This window comes from Balaenoptera acutorostrata, chromosome 12, assembly GCF_949987535.1.
Source record: "Balaenoptera acutorostrata chromosome 12, mBalAcu1.1, whole genome shotgun sequence".
NCBI lineage: Eukaryota > Metazoa > Chordata > Mammalia > Artiodactyla > Balaenopteridae > Balaenoptera > Balaenoptera acutorostrata.
Window position 1 is genome coordinate 81,349,721 of NC_080075.1, and position 17,721 is coordinate 81,367,441.

General features: G+C 39.7%; 1 protein-coding gene across 1 annotated transcript in view; it reads right to left on the minus strand.

The window, feature by feature from the left end:
- VSNL1 (visinin like 1) overlaps nt 1-15,575 on the minus strand; it is a 103,693-nt gene extending 88,118 nt beyond the window's left edge. The window contains exon 1 of the mRNA XM_007183494.3: nt 15,324-15,575. The gene's annotated coding sequence lies outside the window, so the exon portion shown is untranslated. The remainder of the gene's footprint in view (nt 1-15,323) is intronic.
- Between the last annotated feature and the right edge of the window lie 2,146 nt (nt 15,576-17,721).

A 17,721-nucleotide genomic window follows, 5' to 3' on the forward strand; every position in this document is an offset into this window, starting at 1 on the left:
AAAATTCTTAGCATGATTTGTGACCATTAGAAAAATAAATGCATGTAATGAAGTCAATATAAATTAACCACGTGTAGTATTATTGATCTTATCATTAAAATCATCACTACTACTACCTCTAAAGTCCAGGTATCAAATATACTTATGTGGCAATATTTACAATTTAATTACCATGATAATACTGTCCCATAGGTATCATTTTCTAAATTTCATGATAAAATGATTCACATTATTTGGAATGTTTTGTGATAGAGCCTGATTACAAAATCCACATTTCTCTCCATTACATTTGATCAAGATTCTATCACCCTTTAACACATTATGTCAGAGACACGCATTTGAAAGTATTTTCTTATGGTTATCGTATACTTTATTTTGGTTCCTGCTCCCTCTGTCAATAATAGTATCCTTACTCCTCTTTCCCATTTTCTTCCTAATTCCTAATCTTGGCATCCCTGAAATTATCCCACCTCCAACCCTTATTCTATGGAGGTTTGGGTCTGCGTGCCCCAGAAGTGCTCCCACGGCACACGCTGCTTCTCTCGTGATTGTTCTTATCAGACTACCAATTATCTGTCTCCACCCACATGTCTATATCACATGAAAACAACCAAGGGTTTGGGAAGAGTACCTGACACACAGGTGCTTGCAGACTTCTTTATCTGGTAACTATCCCAGTGAACTATGCATCAAAGAGTATGGTTCTCTTGGAGATGTGCTGTCAACAAAAGCTCTGTTGTCCTCATTACTGGGGGGCTTGTGAGTGATGGATAAAGTAGGAGATGCTAAAAGCTGGGAGCAAGACCCACTCCTCTCTTCTCAAAGAGAAAGGGAGCAGTCGTCTCCTTCTTAAGACCCAGCCACTGTGAACATGTCTTAGTAGCAATCCCAGGAGGGTGAGTTGGAAATGTAGACCTCAGTACATCTCCCTGGAATCTATTACTTCAAGCAGCTCACAACAGGTCTCCCTGTTACATTTTCTTACAGCATCATGTATTTTTCTTCCATGGTACTTAATCTTATTTGCAATTGTATGCTATTTTGTGATTAATTGTTTAATATCTGTTTCTCTAACTAGACTCTGATCTTCATGAGGGCAGAGACTATGGCTGTTTTAGTTCACCCTGTATATTTAGTACTAAGCAAACAATTGATGTTCAATAGGTATTTGTTGAAAGAGTGAATGAATCAATGAAACACAGAGATGGTACTTCATGTAAAAGCAACAGAGTGAACTAAAAGCAACAAGGTGAAGTAAGTGGACAGAGCACAGATCTGATAATAAAGGCAAAGTATGCTATTAAAACCTGTATAAAATAATGTTTTGGGATGTTAGCCTAGATTCAACTCTCTTTCCTGTTTCCTGCTCCAAAACCAAGTGACAGACGTGATGAAGTTTCAGGGAATTGCAGGTAGGTTTTGATCAGAAGAGGCTTTTCAGAGCTTCTGAAAGGAATACAGCTATCTGCTCATAAAGTAGGCTCCAAAAACTACAGACCAGTTTCAATGAATTTTCCGCAAAGTACTCAACGTTATGACTCTTCAGGCCTACTATTTCTCTAGAATCCCATTCTCTGTCACTAAGCAGCAAAGCCTGGGTTCAAAGAAATCACTCACTCTGCTAGTGATGCCCAGAAATCTACACCAAGGACATTGTCCAGTCCATCCTTAAAATGGCAGTGAACTTTGTGCACAAAGATATTCCATTCAGTGATATATAAAAAGTTAAAATGTGTAACAGTAAGAGAATAGTGAAGTAAAGCTTGTCTATGCATATGGTGGAGTGTAATGTCTTAAAATTACATTTGTGAAGAGTTTTAATTGCAAGGGTGGTGTTAAGGAAAAAAAGTAGAATACAAATTTTAAAGAAATGAGTAGTCTCAATTAGAAAACAATATAAAGGAGGACAATATAACCTATAAATAATAGATTGTAGGTGATTTTTATTCTTTTCTCTGATTTTTCTTTTGTTTTCTGATTTTATTTTTTCTGTGTTTTGCTTTCTAATTTTTCTACAATGAGTAAATATTATTCTTTTTATTCAGAAAAAGTACTTAAAAAGAGCAAATTCCTGGCTTTCAATGAAGCTCACTTAAGAGCTGTCATTAAGAATAGGGGCTTGAAGTACCATATTTGTTCAATGAATTACCTGGAATGCCAACAGCAGCCCTCTTTAGTTCTAGTTTTTGCAGTTTTGTCAACTTAGTTTTTAAAATGAGATTTAAAAAGTCTTTTGAAAGAAAAAAGCAATCTCTCCTTCACTTAATTAAAAAAGAAAAATTCTACACTCATATCTAATCCTAGACAACCACAAAACTGGAATATTCTCATTGTTATAATGAGGCAGACTCAATCACCATGTTAACAATCAGTGGTGTCCAAGTTAGATTCAAATTCAGAGAAATAACGTGATTCTTGATTATCTACTATAGGAACCAATAACAAATAACAATTTGGAGAAGCTAGCTGGAATGCTGTATGAATTTTTAGCCTTCCTTCTATTGTATTACCTCCCAGTGAGTTTCATTTCACAGGTGTATAGCCTTATAGACCTATTACAAAAATCTGAGTACTCTTTACCAGCAACCTCTGGTTGGCATTTTAGGAAATGGTTGCCACATAACATAGAAGAAACTGCTCACTTTACATATTCTAAATAAGCAGGCATAAGCACTACAAGAACATTACGTCACTGTCACTGGGCTATGAGCCTTTATAAATACAATGTTCTGAGTTCAAACATCCATGTTCTAGAATAAAGTACCCATTAACTTCACAAATGGTTTAGATGTACCCAATTCAGGAGGTGGCCTGTCAGTTGTACTTAGTTCTATACTTCTTGATTATGAATTCATTTAATTTCTCAATTTAAATTAAAAGCTCTTTGAGAATAGCAAATACTACTTTATTATTAAAAATTGACTGTCAATTAAATGGTAGGTTTCTGCTAGGCATTTAATATGTATTACCTCTGGTTTTCACAACAATTTTGTGAGACAGGTTATAATTTACATTCAATATAGATCTTACAATCATTTTTCTGAACCTGAGATCGTTTTAAAGTCACAAATTTCCTTCCTTTTGATGTGGGAAACCATACAGAACATGTCAGTGGGGAGGATTCAGAGCTATTAATCACTAGCCACTCTGGCACAACCGTGGTCAAATTTCAATCCAGAAACAAAATGGGAGTGATCTCAAAGGATCAGTAACCAAAGTACTCCAAGAAGTTTCCTTAAGCTTTTTGGCCTAGTATACCAAAAAAATATATATATATTTTTTCCTTTAAATTCTTTTAAGAAAGGAAACTAAAATTCACTAAAATCCTTGTATATGCCAGAGGCTGTTCTAAGTGCTTTCATAGACATTATGTTATTAATCCTTGCAATTAATCTCAGGAATATAATTCTTGTTTTCCAAAAGTTAGATAACTTGTTCAGAGCAACTAGCCTCATCTTTGAAGTCATGTCTCTTTTATCCATACCATACTTCCCTCTAGTGAGAAACATGTCTTATATAAATGTCTTATACAAAACAGGATGTTGTCTACTAGCCAACTGGGATGTGTAGACCTTATTTGGATCCTGATTCAGAAAAACTATAACAATACTTATGAGCTTGAACATTGACTAGATATTTGATGATATTAAATAATTTGGGGGGTATATAACAGTATTGTGGACATGTTTTAAAGAGTCCTTATAGATACATATAGAAATATTTATAGATGCAATGATATAGTGTCTTAATTTGTTCAAACTAAACCACTGGAGGGGGAAGGATGGGTACAGAAGTGAAGCAAAGTGACTTTAATAATGGTTAAAGCTGGGTGATGGGTACATGGGCATTATTACATCATTCTCTTCAAATGTGTATGCGTTCCATAATCAAAAAGTTTTTAAAAAGAGGGAAAAAAAGCCTGCGTAGAAAGGTAGAGAGAGTCCTGGGTTTAAATAACACCTTTATCACATAGTAGCTGTGTGACCTTGAACAAATTACTTTCTGAGACACAGTTTCTCAGTCATAAAATGAAGCTTACCTTGCAGACACTTACCTTGCAGAGCTGTAATGTGGATTCAATGAAGTGACATGTGTAAATATCCAACACAGTGCCCTATACACTCTAAATTGTTTACACCAGTGGTCCCCAATCTTTTTGGCACCAGGGACCGGTTTCGTGGAAGACAATTTTTCTACGGACAAGGGATGGGGATGGTTTTGGGATGATTCAAGTGCATTACATTTATTTTGCACTTTATTTCTATTATTATTACATTGTAATATATAATGAAATAATTATACAACTCGCCATAATGCTGACAGGAGGCGGAGCTCAGGCAGTAATGCGAGTGATGGGGAGCGGCTATAAATACAGATGGAGCTTCGCTTGCTCACCTGCCGCTCACCTCCTGCTGTGCGGTCCAGTTCCTAACAGGCCACAGACCGGTACCAGTCTGTGGCCCGGGGGTTGGGGACCCCTGCTTTACACCATTACCATTACTATTTAATGTTATTACAAAGTATAAATTATCTCTGTTTTCATTCCCTTGCTCTCCTGACTTAGCCTAGAGATAACTTCCAATATTCAGATGAATCTGATCTTGGTTAAGAGCCAAAGATGAATGATATAAGCCCTCTGTGTACATGGTCATCTACAGAGCACCTCTTTGGAAGAATGTCTCTTTTCCAGTTTCTCCTGTACCACTGGTGACCTGGATCCAGACCACCTTCCTCTGCCACTCCAGTTCACACCAGTTTCTTCTTTCTAATACCTACACCAGCAATTCTGGCCTATACCTCTTGTTTTATGAAGATAAATATGCTATTTTGTATTCTTCCTTTTATAACCAGTTTATTGAATGGGTTAGCTATATAGCTTTATTTTCTCATCACTGCCTCAAATATGCTCTACTGTGTCTCCCTTTCCCCTTCCAGGATGATATTTTGGGCTGATCTATATCTTTTCAGGTAACAGAAAAGTGGTTGTTTCTAAGGTATTAAAAATTTCAGTCTAATTTAAATGTAAATTTCCACTATATATCCAACCCGATCTCGCCTTTCTCAGCTCAGTTTTGAACTAAGCAGTGGAGAAGAGATTGTAATCTGTTCTTTATCCTGCTTGCTTCCCTCCTCCATCCTTTGCTCTACTTCTCTAGGGAGGTGGGCAAGAAAAGGAGGTTAGATAGGAAATGGGCAAAGTCTTACTTGACTGGTGCTGGTGTAACGTGGCCATTGACACCCTTTGTGAGTCAGATGCCCAGATGCTGCTTCTCATAATCCTGGGTGTTTGTGAACTCTTTAATAGCTCCTGATTAGAAATTTCCAAACTTTACAACTTATTGATGGGGCAATGTACACTTGACTTGCTACCACTCCTATTCAACTGCCCTCCAGTGGCACACCTCTCTAAAAGGGACCTAAAAATTTATCAGACATATGTCCTTTCAAGGAACTTCCAGTTTTATAGGACAGCTGGCACATATACAAGTGACTATGAGTCCAGATGTGATTGATAAGAAGTCTGAGAGATAACTCTAGGCTAGGATGACTAGAGAAGGATTCCTAGGAAAGAATCAGATTTTGATCATCAGGGCTGTGGAAACTCATGAGAAATGATTTCCATTGTCCCTGAGGAGAAGCCGTTGTCCCTGCTGGCCTGCACTAAGAGGCACGGGGCTTGTCTAAAATGGATTCCCTTTGGACACATGCACGTGTGGGTCTCTTTTGTTTCTTCCATCGGTTTTCCCTGCCCTTACATTGTTCAGATCTACATATACCTGCTGAATCCAGGAATGGAAGGCCCAGTTATTCTGATAGATCTCTTTACCCCATTAGGATAAAAATCTTATTTCCAAAGCTTCCCTGCTGGAACAAACACATGGGCATGCCATGGTTGCCCTTCTTTCCACTAGACTCTCTCTGAAAATTGAGACATGCTTACTCCACTGAAAAATGCTATGGGCTCAACTACAACATGAGAAATCCTGAGAAAAATATAAAAGATATAGATGTATCTCAAATCTTAAATAATTTAGGTTTTCCCTCCAGAATTATTTTATTTCGAAATCACGTTTTCAGTTTAACTGTGTGAAAACCTGGTTACAGTTATCATATATTTGTTATTCTATCCTAGGAGGTGAGGTGGGGGAGGACAGGGGACTTATTTTGGCAGACATACCCCAATGCAATAATTTGCACAAGATCAGTACTTTGATTCTTAAATTATCTTTTAAAATAAAAGATAAACTAAAATTCTAAAGTTGAATAATAATTATAAATTTCTTACCATTACATGGCACTATACAATCTACAGAGTAAGTTCAAAGTCATATCAATCTCACAATAACTCCTAACTAGAGAGGGTAGGCAATCTCATATCTATTTTCACATGACAAAACTAAAACTCAGAAAAGTAAAGTAACTTTTCCAGGACTTCACACTTATGATACCTAAAACATGGCTGTGATGCCTAAAACATACAATTAATGACTCCTGGTCTTAATGTACTTTCCATTACATAGTTCAGTTTTTGTCCTTCTTTTCTTACTGGGTTCTTCAGAACTACAATAAGATGGTAACACGCATATTTCAACATAAGTTCTCTGTGTAAACAGGTTTGGAAACATAAGATTAAGCAAAGTAAGCAGATACCGGGTCTTTACAACAGGACCACTCAGATTTATTATTAATATGAAAATATGCACTGAAAATATTTAAGAATGGGGTGTAGGAAGCACTATTTACCTCGAAAAACGTTTCCACAAAACTCTTTGAGGGGGAATAACTATCAGTGTCTTGGAAATATTTCTTTAAAGAAACAAAGTCTAAAATGTCCTTACCACCAAATTTAAACCACCTTCCCTTTCAACCCTGCCACTTCACCTAGAATGAGAAAACTTTCAAAAGGGCTTCCTTTTAATGCCATCTCAAAAGCGCTGATTTGTTATAAAGCTATTTGCTCTTAAATATTTTGCTTAAAATGTAAAACAATCTATGACAGTATATTGAGCTTATTGTGTGCCTATCATGTATATGTGTATGTATGTATGTAGGTAGGTATGTGTCTGTATGTAGCTGCACCTCTCCCTCACCCTTGCTTTGAGAGCCGTTCTCTGCTCTTGGCCAACATGCATTAGTGCACACTTCTACAAATGGTCAACAAACAAAGGCTCTGAGAGGCCAACCCTGCCTCGAACATGCTCTGTAATAGTATTGTGTGCTCCACTAAGGATTCCCTTTCTGCCATTTATTTGATGTTATCTGATGGACATCTGATGGACCAAAAATATGTAAGTTTGATAATGCTAGACCTGACACAAAGAAGTGAAGTAAGGATGTCATCAGAATGTTTCAAACGCACTCAGGGCACCTCAGAAAAAGGTAAAGGAAGGAGAGGATAAAGGTTGGAAGATAACTAAAGGTTGGCAGATATCCTCCAACATAATTTATGAAGAGCATTATAAATCACTGGATGGGAACGGATTGTTCATTAACTGAACATTAGTCAACAGAAGCTTTGGGAACTTTAGTAGGAGGCATATCTTAAATGAATGGAGCACTTTTCCAAACAGATGCAGGAACACGGGTCTATGCTAAGGCGTTGATTCAGTCAGTATACCTTCTCTAGGACCACACTCACCATGTTACCTGGGATATGTGTGTATTAGCTATTATTTAATCACCAGCAAATTAGGACAAATATACCTGGAAAGAGCAGAACACCTAAGTGTTCTGCTAGGAGAAATGGTGAAATGCAGGAGGGAAGGTAGAGGTCCGAAGGGGGAGGAAGAATTATTTACTATGCACTAAGCTCTTTTAGGTGGTATGGATATACATATATATATATATATCTCTTGAGGACACTATATATATATATATATATATATATATATATATAAAGATTCCTATAAGGTAAATATATGATCCCATTTCACAAGTGAGAAAAAAAGCCCCCCAAATTAATTAGAATCAAAAGTCCTACCCAATTCTGTGAATCATCCAATACTCCTACTATACAAAATAGCATCAGAATTTAGGTGCAACTTTTGTAGACTTCAAAAGGAGAAAAGGATGCTCCTTTTTAACTCCAGATAAGAAATATACTTGAAATTCCTTAGTAAGTGGGGCAGGAAATAGGGGGAGAAGGGAGGAAAAAGCTGAGGAGAAGTGAAAAGGCTCTTAGAAGATCTAAAGACAGTAAGGCCATTTTGGATTTGTGTGTGTGTGTATGTGTATGGGGGTTGGAAACACGTTTTCAGTTCAGTGGGAAAAAGGGATTAGGAGGTATATTTTCCTTATCATAAAAGCCCTAGGAGAAAAAAATGAAGGAGTAGATCGTATGATCATATGAGTCCTCCCACAGATACATTTGAAAGATTAGTCATGAAATTAGTTGGAGTAATAAAGGAGGTGAGCAGAGAGTATCAGACAGAAATCTCTTTTTTGGAAGGTATTAAAGGATAGAAGTATCATCGTATACTATTTAAACCAAAGGCAAGGCTCTTGAAATATTTTCACTGAGTCTCAGTGACCCACTGGAGGCTTGGGTGGGAGGCAAGGGCCACATTATTTAGCTACATTGGAAAATAATTAATAGATGACCTTAAAATGTATTCAATAAGGAAACAAGCTTAAAAATGTCCTCTTAGTTCCATATTCTCTTGTGTCTAATTATATGCTGGTATTATATGGTAGGGAGATGATGGTAAAGAAAAGGTATAATGGAAATGGGATGCATTTAAAGAAAGAATGAGAGAAATGGGAAGTCTGAGGTCTCAGTGTAGGTACTTCTTCTAGAAATTTTTTCCTCTATGCATCTATACCACATTTTTATTTCACTTGACGTACTGAACTGTACTTATCTTCCTCATTAGGAATAAATTCCTTGAAGGCTGACATTGTATTTTATTTAATGCAGATTCCACAGTGACTACACAGTGCTTGGCACACTTACTTAATAGATATTTGTTTTACAAGGTAGGTTAAGCACTGTTAACTGTTCACTGGTCATAGCTCAATTCCTTATTCAGAGGTTCCATTATGAGTGGAATTACTACAGCTCAGAGACTAAAGTGGTTTATGAACCATTGATTTCTGATGAAAGGAATGACAGTTATGACAATGACTATCATTAATTGCACACTTTCAATAATGAGGCATTATATTATATCCTTTAATACATAGTCTTCTGTTCTCTGTTCAAGAATCCTGTGAATTACTATGTTAAATGGAAACTGAGGCTAAGAGGTTAAACAACGTATTCAAGGTCACAGAACTAATAAACTGTGGAACTGGGGATTTTTATCTAAATGTATCTAGCTTGAAAACTCTTGTTTTACATTTCCTCCTATAGTTTCTTTTGGGTCAACTGAAAATTCGTGAGGGTTGAGGAATTTTTCCATTTACTAACTAAAAATGGAGGAAGACTGAATGGATGGTTTCCACCTCACTCTGAGGAATAAATACCTTTATAAACATTTAAAAGAAAAACTAACAATTTTGTTTAGAATTTAAACTTATTTCACAATTTCTTTTTTATTTTTCATAAAATTTCCCATATGAGTAAGAAAGCAAACACCAAGCACCTTATGTATAAATTTAAGAAACACTTGAACTTCTGGAATAAACAAAATTGATAGTCTTTCATTAACTGATAACGTCAAAAGCCAAAGAATTCCAGAAGTTGCTAACTGAAAATCAGACTTGTACAGCACTATTTCATACATTAAAAATAAAATATTATATTAGTAAACATGTCAACTTTATTGATAATGCTTAATGGGCCTCCAATGGGAAATTTCACTCAATTTAAGATTGGGTTTCAAGAAATCAGAAATAAACATGCTAATCACAAATTAATAAAGCCAAGGCAAAATGTAAAACACCAGACTCCAGCAGCACCAGAATCTACTATTCTAAGAAGCCTTCAAATGCAATAAACATTCTAAAGTATGAAACAACAGAAATATTAGTATCTAGTTGTTCACATTGGAAAAGATTTACCGAGGCTACGAAGCACATTTAACATGTTAAAATTTTGCAAAAAATCTATTTACATTCAGCTCTTCAAAAGTTTCAGAGCTCAAGAGATAATAAACAAGATCCAAAGAAAGGAGAAAAAAATACACTTAAAGTGACAGATTTCTTTTTCAGAAAAATCCCTATTCGAGCAAGAATAAAGAAAAATAGTATTCATTCTATAGATCTATAATAATTGCAAGTAAATTTAACTGATTTGTTAACACTTTGCCTTTTATGAGCAATACTTCAAAAAAATGAAATCTTTTCAATTAAGAGAGCCCTTCTTTCTATAAAAAGTTCAGCAATTATTGCATTAGATATATTGAGCTTGAAGGCCACTTGGCGAATGAGAGTACTCCAAGTCTTAATTGTAATTTAGAACAAAAGGAAATAGGTTGTTCACCTGAAAATAATACAACAAATGGTTAGAAATGCAGTGCATTGTCTTAAAAAAAAACCCAAAATACAACTGATGGCTACACAGCAGGTCATCTGTGTTAGAACTCCAGTAAAGGAAGGCAGTGGAGAAATCCAGAGAAAACAGAAGAATCATGGACAAATTATCTGACTTGCATGCTTTAAGTTAGCTGATAAGGGTATAGAACATCTCTTTAATGTATTCACAGACACCTTATTATTAAAGTGTCAAAGCTCTTTGAAGATTCTTCAGTAATTTGCTATTCCATTTCTGTTTCATTCATTAAGCAGTTTCTAAAGCACCCCCAAGATCCCATTTGTGGAGTTCTCAATGAATGAAGCTGGAAGCAACTCAAACTATTTTGATTCACTTAAAAGAGCATAAGCTGTCTTTAGAAACAAACTGTAAATGAGAAATCCAGTGTTATGGTCCCTTCACAGTGTGAACATGTTAAAATAATCCCATAGCTCATGAGATCCATGATCTAAATAATTGGTACACATATCTACCATAGTCTAGATTTACATGTTGATATCAATTCTTATAAACAGGTAAAAATAATATACATTTTTACTTATTAAGAAATAAAAGGGAGTCTACTCTGTAAGTGGATTAAAAAGCATGCTTAAAGGTATTAATATAGTGCTTTTATGTCTTTACTCAAAGTAAAGTATAAAATAACTTTTAGTCTAGATTTTCCTGTTAGTAACATAAAGATATTTAAAGCAATTCTAATTCTGTGCATGCTTTTAGTATAAATGATTTAATTTCTTGACATAATTAACAAGTTACATGTAACTGATTCTTATGAGAACAAATATTTAATTGAGAAATATTACAGAGTATCTACTATAAAAGACATTGTATAGATATTGTGGAAATATGAAAAAGATCATTAAAATCTCTGCCCTTGTGAAATGTGCTTTCACTTTACAGATATGTCTTTAAGATAAAAATGTTCCTTACTCTACTACATTTTCTACGTGCTGAAGGGATGGATTAGGTAATTTATATGGATCCCATCCAGTTCATATACTCTATAAATTACGTGAATTAACCACTGGGATAGTAGAAATATCGCTCATTTATTAATTTATCTCTGCACCATTTCATACTTTAGAAAATTAATATATTTATATCTACTAAATGCAACTGAGATGGACATTGTCAATTTCAACCTTAGATTAACTGAATGTGATCCCCTCGATAAGAAGAACCTTCCTATCTTCCTAAATAATCACGAATCGTAGGAGCATAAAAATTACTTCATACAAAGAAAAAGACGTTTAGAACGACATTAAATATATTTTGCTCTTGCGAATTAGGAAACCACACATTTCATATTGATATTATACTGTCATTCTATGAAATTCCACAGGGAGGTCCTCAGCAATGTTTGGAATCCATACCTATATGCAACCTAAATAGAAAACCTATAGCTTGCCCAGGACAACATTTCTAACCCTGCTATCCTATTACAGAATGAGATTCATGGCACAGAAAATCAAAGCCGGACGCTTAGCAGCTACAAGTCTCTGATATCTGCAGAAGCTATGTGGTGTTCACAATAGCTTGGACATGCCTGTTTTCAGAACAGGGTAGCAAGACCAGGTGACATCTGACCCAAGAGCATCTGTTAGGGACAAACTCTACGGGACAGAGCTCATCCCAATTCAGTAAAGGTTTACCGTGAGGGAAGTGGTTAAATTAAATTGTTGATTGTGGAATGTGTTGAGAAACTCACCACCTTGCTTCCTTAGCTTCCTCAACAATTTCCAAGTGTATTTAGCTTCTCTCTCAAATGAGGAAGAGACGCAGACTTTGTCTTTCTCAAGTCTCCACTAATGTCTCAGCTTTTTCAGGTAAGAATTCCTGGCATTTTCCCCAAAGGGGACATTTGTGATAGTTTCAGTCTCTTTCTGAGTGCCTTCGAGAAGGGACAGAAATGCCTGGATTATCTTTAAAAGGCCTAGAGCTTTATTGCACAGGCACTCAGGAAATTTTTATGGAAGGGAGAAAATGAGGGAGAAATAGAGAAAGCAAATGAACAGAAAGGAGAAAAAAAGAAGGAAAGAGAAGGGCCAATTAGGCAGGTATTATTGCCTGCTTTGCAGTCCCCATCCAGCAAGAGGGCACTTTAAAAGCTCTAAAGGTTTTAAAAAGCTGCACTGCTCTCCTCTATAGCGCCTGCTTCAGGTAGAATGATTCAGGCGTCTTCCTTCAGTCTTCCCGCCCAGCCCCCAGCCCCTTTCTCTGCAGGTGGCTTCATCTGGAGGATTTCCATGAAGGCTGGAGACAGGCAGCTTGGATTTGGGTTCTGTCTTCTAGGAGCCAAAGGAGAGCTGGCAGAGCCTGCTGTGTGTTTACACTGCAGCTTCCTCACTCCACTAGGTCCCAGTGCCTGTAGCTGCAGCAGTGCTGGAGGAGGTGAGACAGGTAGAAAAGAGGGAAGGCACCTGCAGTGTCTCAGAAGGCTAGATTCCTTAAAGGATTCTGGGGAATAGAGCAGAGAGGGGATACAGATGGGGCTGGACAGTTTGCAAACAGGAGTTGAAGATTCCAACTGGTTTGCCAGTTCTCTCCAAAAACTTGAAGGATTCTAAAGAAATGGACTGAGAAGCTAGGAAGGTCAGACTAAACATCGAATGAGGTGAGTATATCAGAAGTGAAGGACAATAGAAAAAAAGAGATAGAGACCTTACCAAAAAAAAAAAAAAAAAAAAAAGGGCAGAGAAGAGAGATGCAATGGTATGAAAAGGAACCCTGGGACTCTCTCGAAAGATGTGCTGGGGAGCAGGCAATTATTTACGTCACTGAGGACGCTGTAAGTGCAGAGAGAAGGGAACACCTCCACTCAACAATACTTTTTAATTCTTTATTCCATAGACTAGAAGTTAATTGACTTTCCCCTAGCTCCATGGCTCTGAGCCTCAATTTTCTCATCTGTAAAACAACGGGTTCGGATTAGATGCTTTCGAAGGTCTCTGCCCAATGTTTTCCTCTATAACTGTCAGCCTATGAAGCAGGGTATCTGAGAGCAAACATCTATGAGCTTTCACACCAGGTTTCCCCTTCTTTCTCCACCACCCATTTATCAATGCAGTGCTACACCTGCACCATTTGGGGAGCTGATTCCAACTTTCAGGGTTGACGAGGAGTATGGCTCAATTATGACAAATGATTGGTTCTTCTGCCCTGGAGTAAAGAAGGGAGGGCCAGAGAAGGCAGTATGATTTACACTTTGGGTTTCCAAGGAGAGGATATTCTCGAATTTTCTATTTCAAATTTCATCCACTTAAATAAATTATAAATTCCTTCAAAGGGTTCCAGATAGTCGGACTGACTAAAGAGCCAAAAGTCCTATAATGATCTATCCTGTTTGAGGCAAAATTTATTTCATTTCATCCCAGAAATTGGATCTACTTTTTCCATGGAAATCCAGCACACACTGGTCATGCTATTCTCTTGTCTGCCTGCCTCATGCCCTTCTGCCAGCCTGCTTCAGTGCAGCATTTTCTGGGGTTATTAACACCCAAGTTTAATGAGAGTATACTCATGAGTGAGGTGTTCAATGAAGCAGGACGCCCCTCCCCCCCACCAGCCACAACACACACATGTAGGCAGTTTAAATGGCAGTGAGGATAAAATGTGTCTTCCCAAGAGTTTCAATTTTAATTTGTCTCAACGTGAAATTCCTTTAAATTGAAAAAATTAATATGTAGAAACACAGCTCCCTTGCTCTTCCTGTCTTCAAGTGGGCTATGACACACAGATAGTATACACTTGTTTTAACTACACCCACTAGCATTTCCATTTCATTTCAGTCTCCAAAATATGGCCAGGAGGGCAACTCTAGAAAAATGGATTCCCACCCTGGCATCTCACAGGGCACTGATCCGAGCAGCGCTGAGCACCCACAGGGAGCATCGCCATTTCCTGCCCCCTCCCCCAATTCACCAGAGCCCCTGATTTCCCCGGGGGTTTGACCTTGCAAAGACCCTTCTTCCGTTTCTGGGCAAGGAACAACCCATTTTAACTCAAAACACAGAACGACCTTTTCTCCTTTAAAGAAACACTACCAAAGGTAAAACATCTGGGTTTACATTTTTCACCGGAATGCATTCCGGAATGCGAATACAGGATGCAAAGGCAGGTAACTAGTTTGGGTCTGACAATCCCCATTCAGAGGCTCTGAGTCTCAGACTCTGTTCAGAATAAACCGGGCTGACAGGGCGGTTGAACATCTTTTCCTTTTTTTGCCCATTCACCATCGTGATGAAAAATCAAAACCGAACAATTATCTACTCATTTCTAAATACTAACAGAGAAATGTGCTTCTAGCGCCTAGCTCTGTGGTTCTAAACACTAACATCCCACTTGGAAACCAACCCTGGTTTCCACACCATCTCGTCCACTCAGTTTTACTTAGCAAACACGTTCGCTGCTCTTCCACGGTGAGAAAAATGGTGCACCAGCCCCACGGAAGACAGGTTGGTACTTGACTGCAACCGCTCAATAGTTTTATCAGCAACCGGAAAACTTCACAGTCGGTCAATTAGCTACTTAAATCTGTGTAAGGAAATCTGCCTACTTATAGACAAACTTAAAAAGCACCTCTGTTTCACCTATCTTAAATCTAGCCTAAGACAATCCCCCAAACACGCTGCATATAAACATTCCCCCTTCCCCCCGCCCCCGTTATTCCAAAAGGTCCCTCATGGACTAACAGTACTTTCAAATCACCAGCATTAACCAAAGCAATTGTCACCGTGCATTTAGACGTATCTATGCAAAGCAAAGTAAGTGACAATAGTCAAAGCATCTCCCAGACAACTGGCTGCACTACACATGCAGAAATGCAACGAAGATTGTATTTTCCACTTACTGTTATAGCGCTGCTCACGGTCACTTAGCGAAAATGATAAAACTCAACAGTTCTTTGTAAATAAATATATGTATATATATTTAATTCGGATAAACGGTTAAGCCGTCTCCGTGTATGATTCTCTGACGCTCTTTTTTTCTGTGGAGCTCTAGAGTGCTTAAATCCCTCTTGGATCGCACCTTGCAAGCAAGCCCAGCAGTCGCTGCAGCACGCTCCGGTAAGTCTCTGCTGCAGATTGGGAATCCCATAGAAAACCTAAGGTCCCTGGAGCCGGATGCGCAGGCGCTGGAGCCGCCGCCTCTCCAGGCACCCCCCTCCCCTTTCCCCTCCTTCCTCCTCCCCCCTCCCTCCTCCCTCCTCCTCCGGGCTCCGCAGCCCAGCTTGGAGAGATCTGGCGCCGTGACCAAAAGCAGCCAGGCATTGGCGCATGCTCAGTGGGAGGGGCTCGGAGTTTCCGAGAGTGGATTCCATGTCTCCAGATTTTAGCAGAAACTCAAAAGGAAAGTAGCTAAGAAAAGGGAGCCTGGCCACTCGAACAACCTTCACCTGGACTGGCAGAGCGGGCTGGGCTCGCCACGCCCCGCGGTTACCCCGTCTGGTGGTGAAGGCTGAGGCCAGAGCTGGGACACGTGGAGCCTGCTTTTCCCGCCACCCTCATGCCTAGAGGGCCCCCGGCCCACTCTGTGTCGGGCTGCAAGGTGAAGGAGAAAACTGCAGAAATTCCTTTCTCTGAAAGAAGAGTTCCCAGCAAGCTGTGAGCGCGTCTTCTCGGCTCACTGTCGAGGAAACTCTTATGGTGGGCACTTTCTGTGGGCCATTTCTTCCGAGGGTCTTATACTGGGAGTACAGGGAGCCGGCCCTTCTAGTACCCCACTACTCAGGAGGGTCCTGGTCCAGAACGGCGTTGGAGAAATGTGTGTTGAAGGGAGCTGGCTCTGAAGCTTCTTGTCCTGGGCGACCTTGGGCAAATCATGCTAATCATCAACCAACGTTTAATAATAAGCGCCTTGTTTATGCACTAAATATATTTTATTGAATGTGCTTTGGGTGGGGCTGGGGAGGGGATAGTGAAGGGGAGGGAATGAAACTTCCTCGGAATCCAGGGTTGAGGGATTGGACTAAGCCATTTTATAAAGCCCCTTTCTGTGTCCTTGAAGGACACGTACATTTGCCAGCCCTCCCCGGATCCTGACTGTCCTAGCCAAAGCCTGGAAGACTTGGCAAGGAGTAGTGCCCAGTAAATGTTTGGTGGCTTGCCTACCAGGAAAGCAAGAATTCTTACATGTTCCCAACCTGATCAGTTTCCTCAAGTGTGTTGTTTGTACATTCGCTTATTTCAACAATTATTCACTGACCACCTGCCTGCTGACTTTAGGCACTTTTCAATGCCTTGGGGATAAAGGCAGCGAACAAAATCCCTCTTGAGGTTTACATTCAGGTGGGAATTTTCAAGAGAGGGAAATTCTGGAGGCGCAGTGAAGATCGACTTTCTCTTTAAGCAGAGAGTTTTACGATTTGCAGAGTGCCTTCAAATACCTTATCACGTCCAGGAAAACTGCCGTTTTCGGTTCTGAGGACACCATGAGTATCTCCCGTGGCCAAAGGGCTCGAGACAGACAAATCTCCATTGCTAGGAGGGAGTCTACCCCTGACTGCTAGTAGGGGGCGTCCAGCTTGGAAGAACCTGAGGCTACTTAAGCAAAGATCAAGAGAAACTCCGCCGGACAACTCTCAGGCGTTGGAAGGTTAGTGTTAGGTGAGGGCCTCTGGCGGTGACGCCTAAGCCGCTGCCTCGAGCTCAAAGCCAACCTGGACGGCCCACAGGTCAGGAACGCGCGCCCCTGGGCCAGACGCCTCGGGCAGGTGGCGCAGAGCGTGAGAGCGCTCCCGGGACTCCCCGGACAAGGCTCTCCGAGGTACCCTCCCCGCAGGGCTCTTCCGCGCGGTGCCGGTGACCGCGGAAACCCGGAGCGTGGATTCGCGCGGAGCAGGGCGCGCGGCCCCGGCGTGCTGCGGCAGCCGAGCAGGTGGTGGTGAATCTGGCGGGCGCCAGCGCTGCGCTCCCCGGCCGCGATACGCACTGCGCAGCGGGGCTCGCCCGGCCCGATTCTTTCTGTTTCTCGGGATGAGGGTGGGGGCAAAAGTCAGTTCTCGATAAGTCGCTTTGTTCGGTCACGGACACAACCTCCAAAGCTTTCAAAGTGATTTCCAGTCTTTTGTCGATTTCCCCTACTCTAGCATTTTACGCTGTGCTCTCTGGTTTCTCTCCGGAGAACAGTCTCCGCGCTGCAAACCGCATCAACCGTAGGGGTCATGATGCCATTTCTTTGCTTCGAGGAGATGTACTTATTTATCGCGCCCTGGAGGTCTCTTTCGTGGCAATGTTAGGTCGTTGATG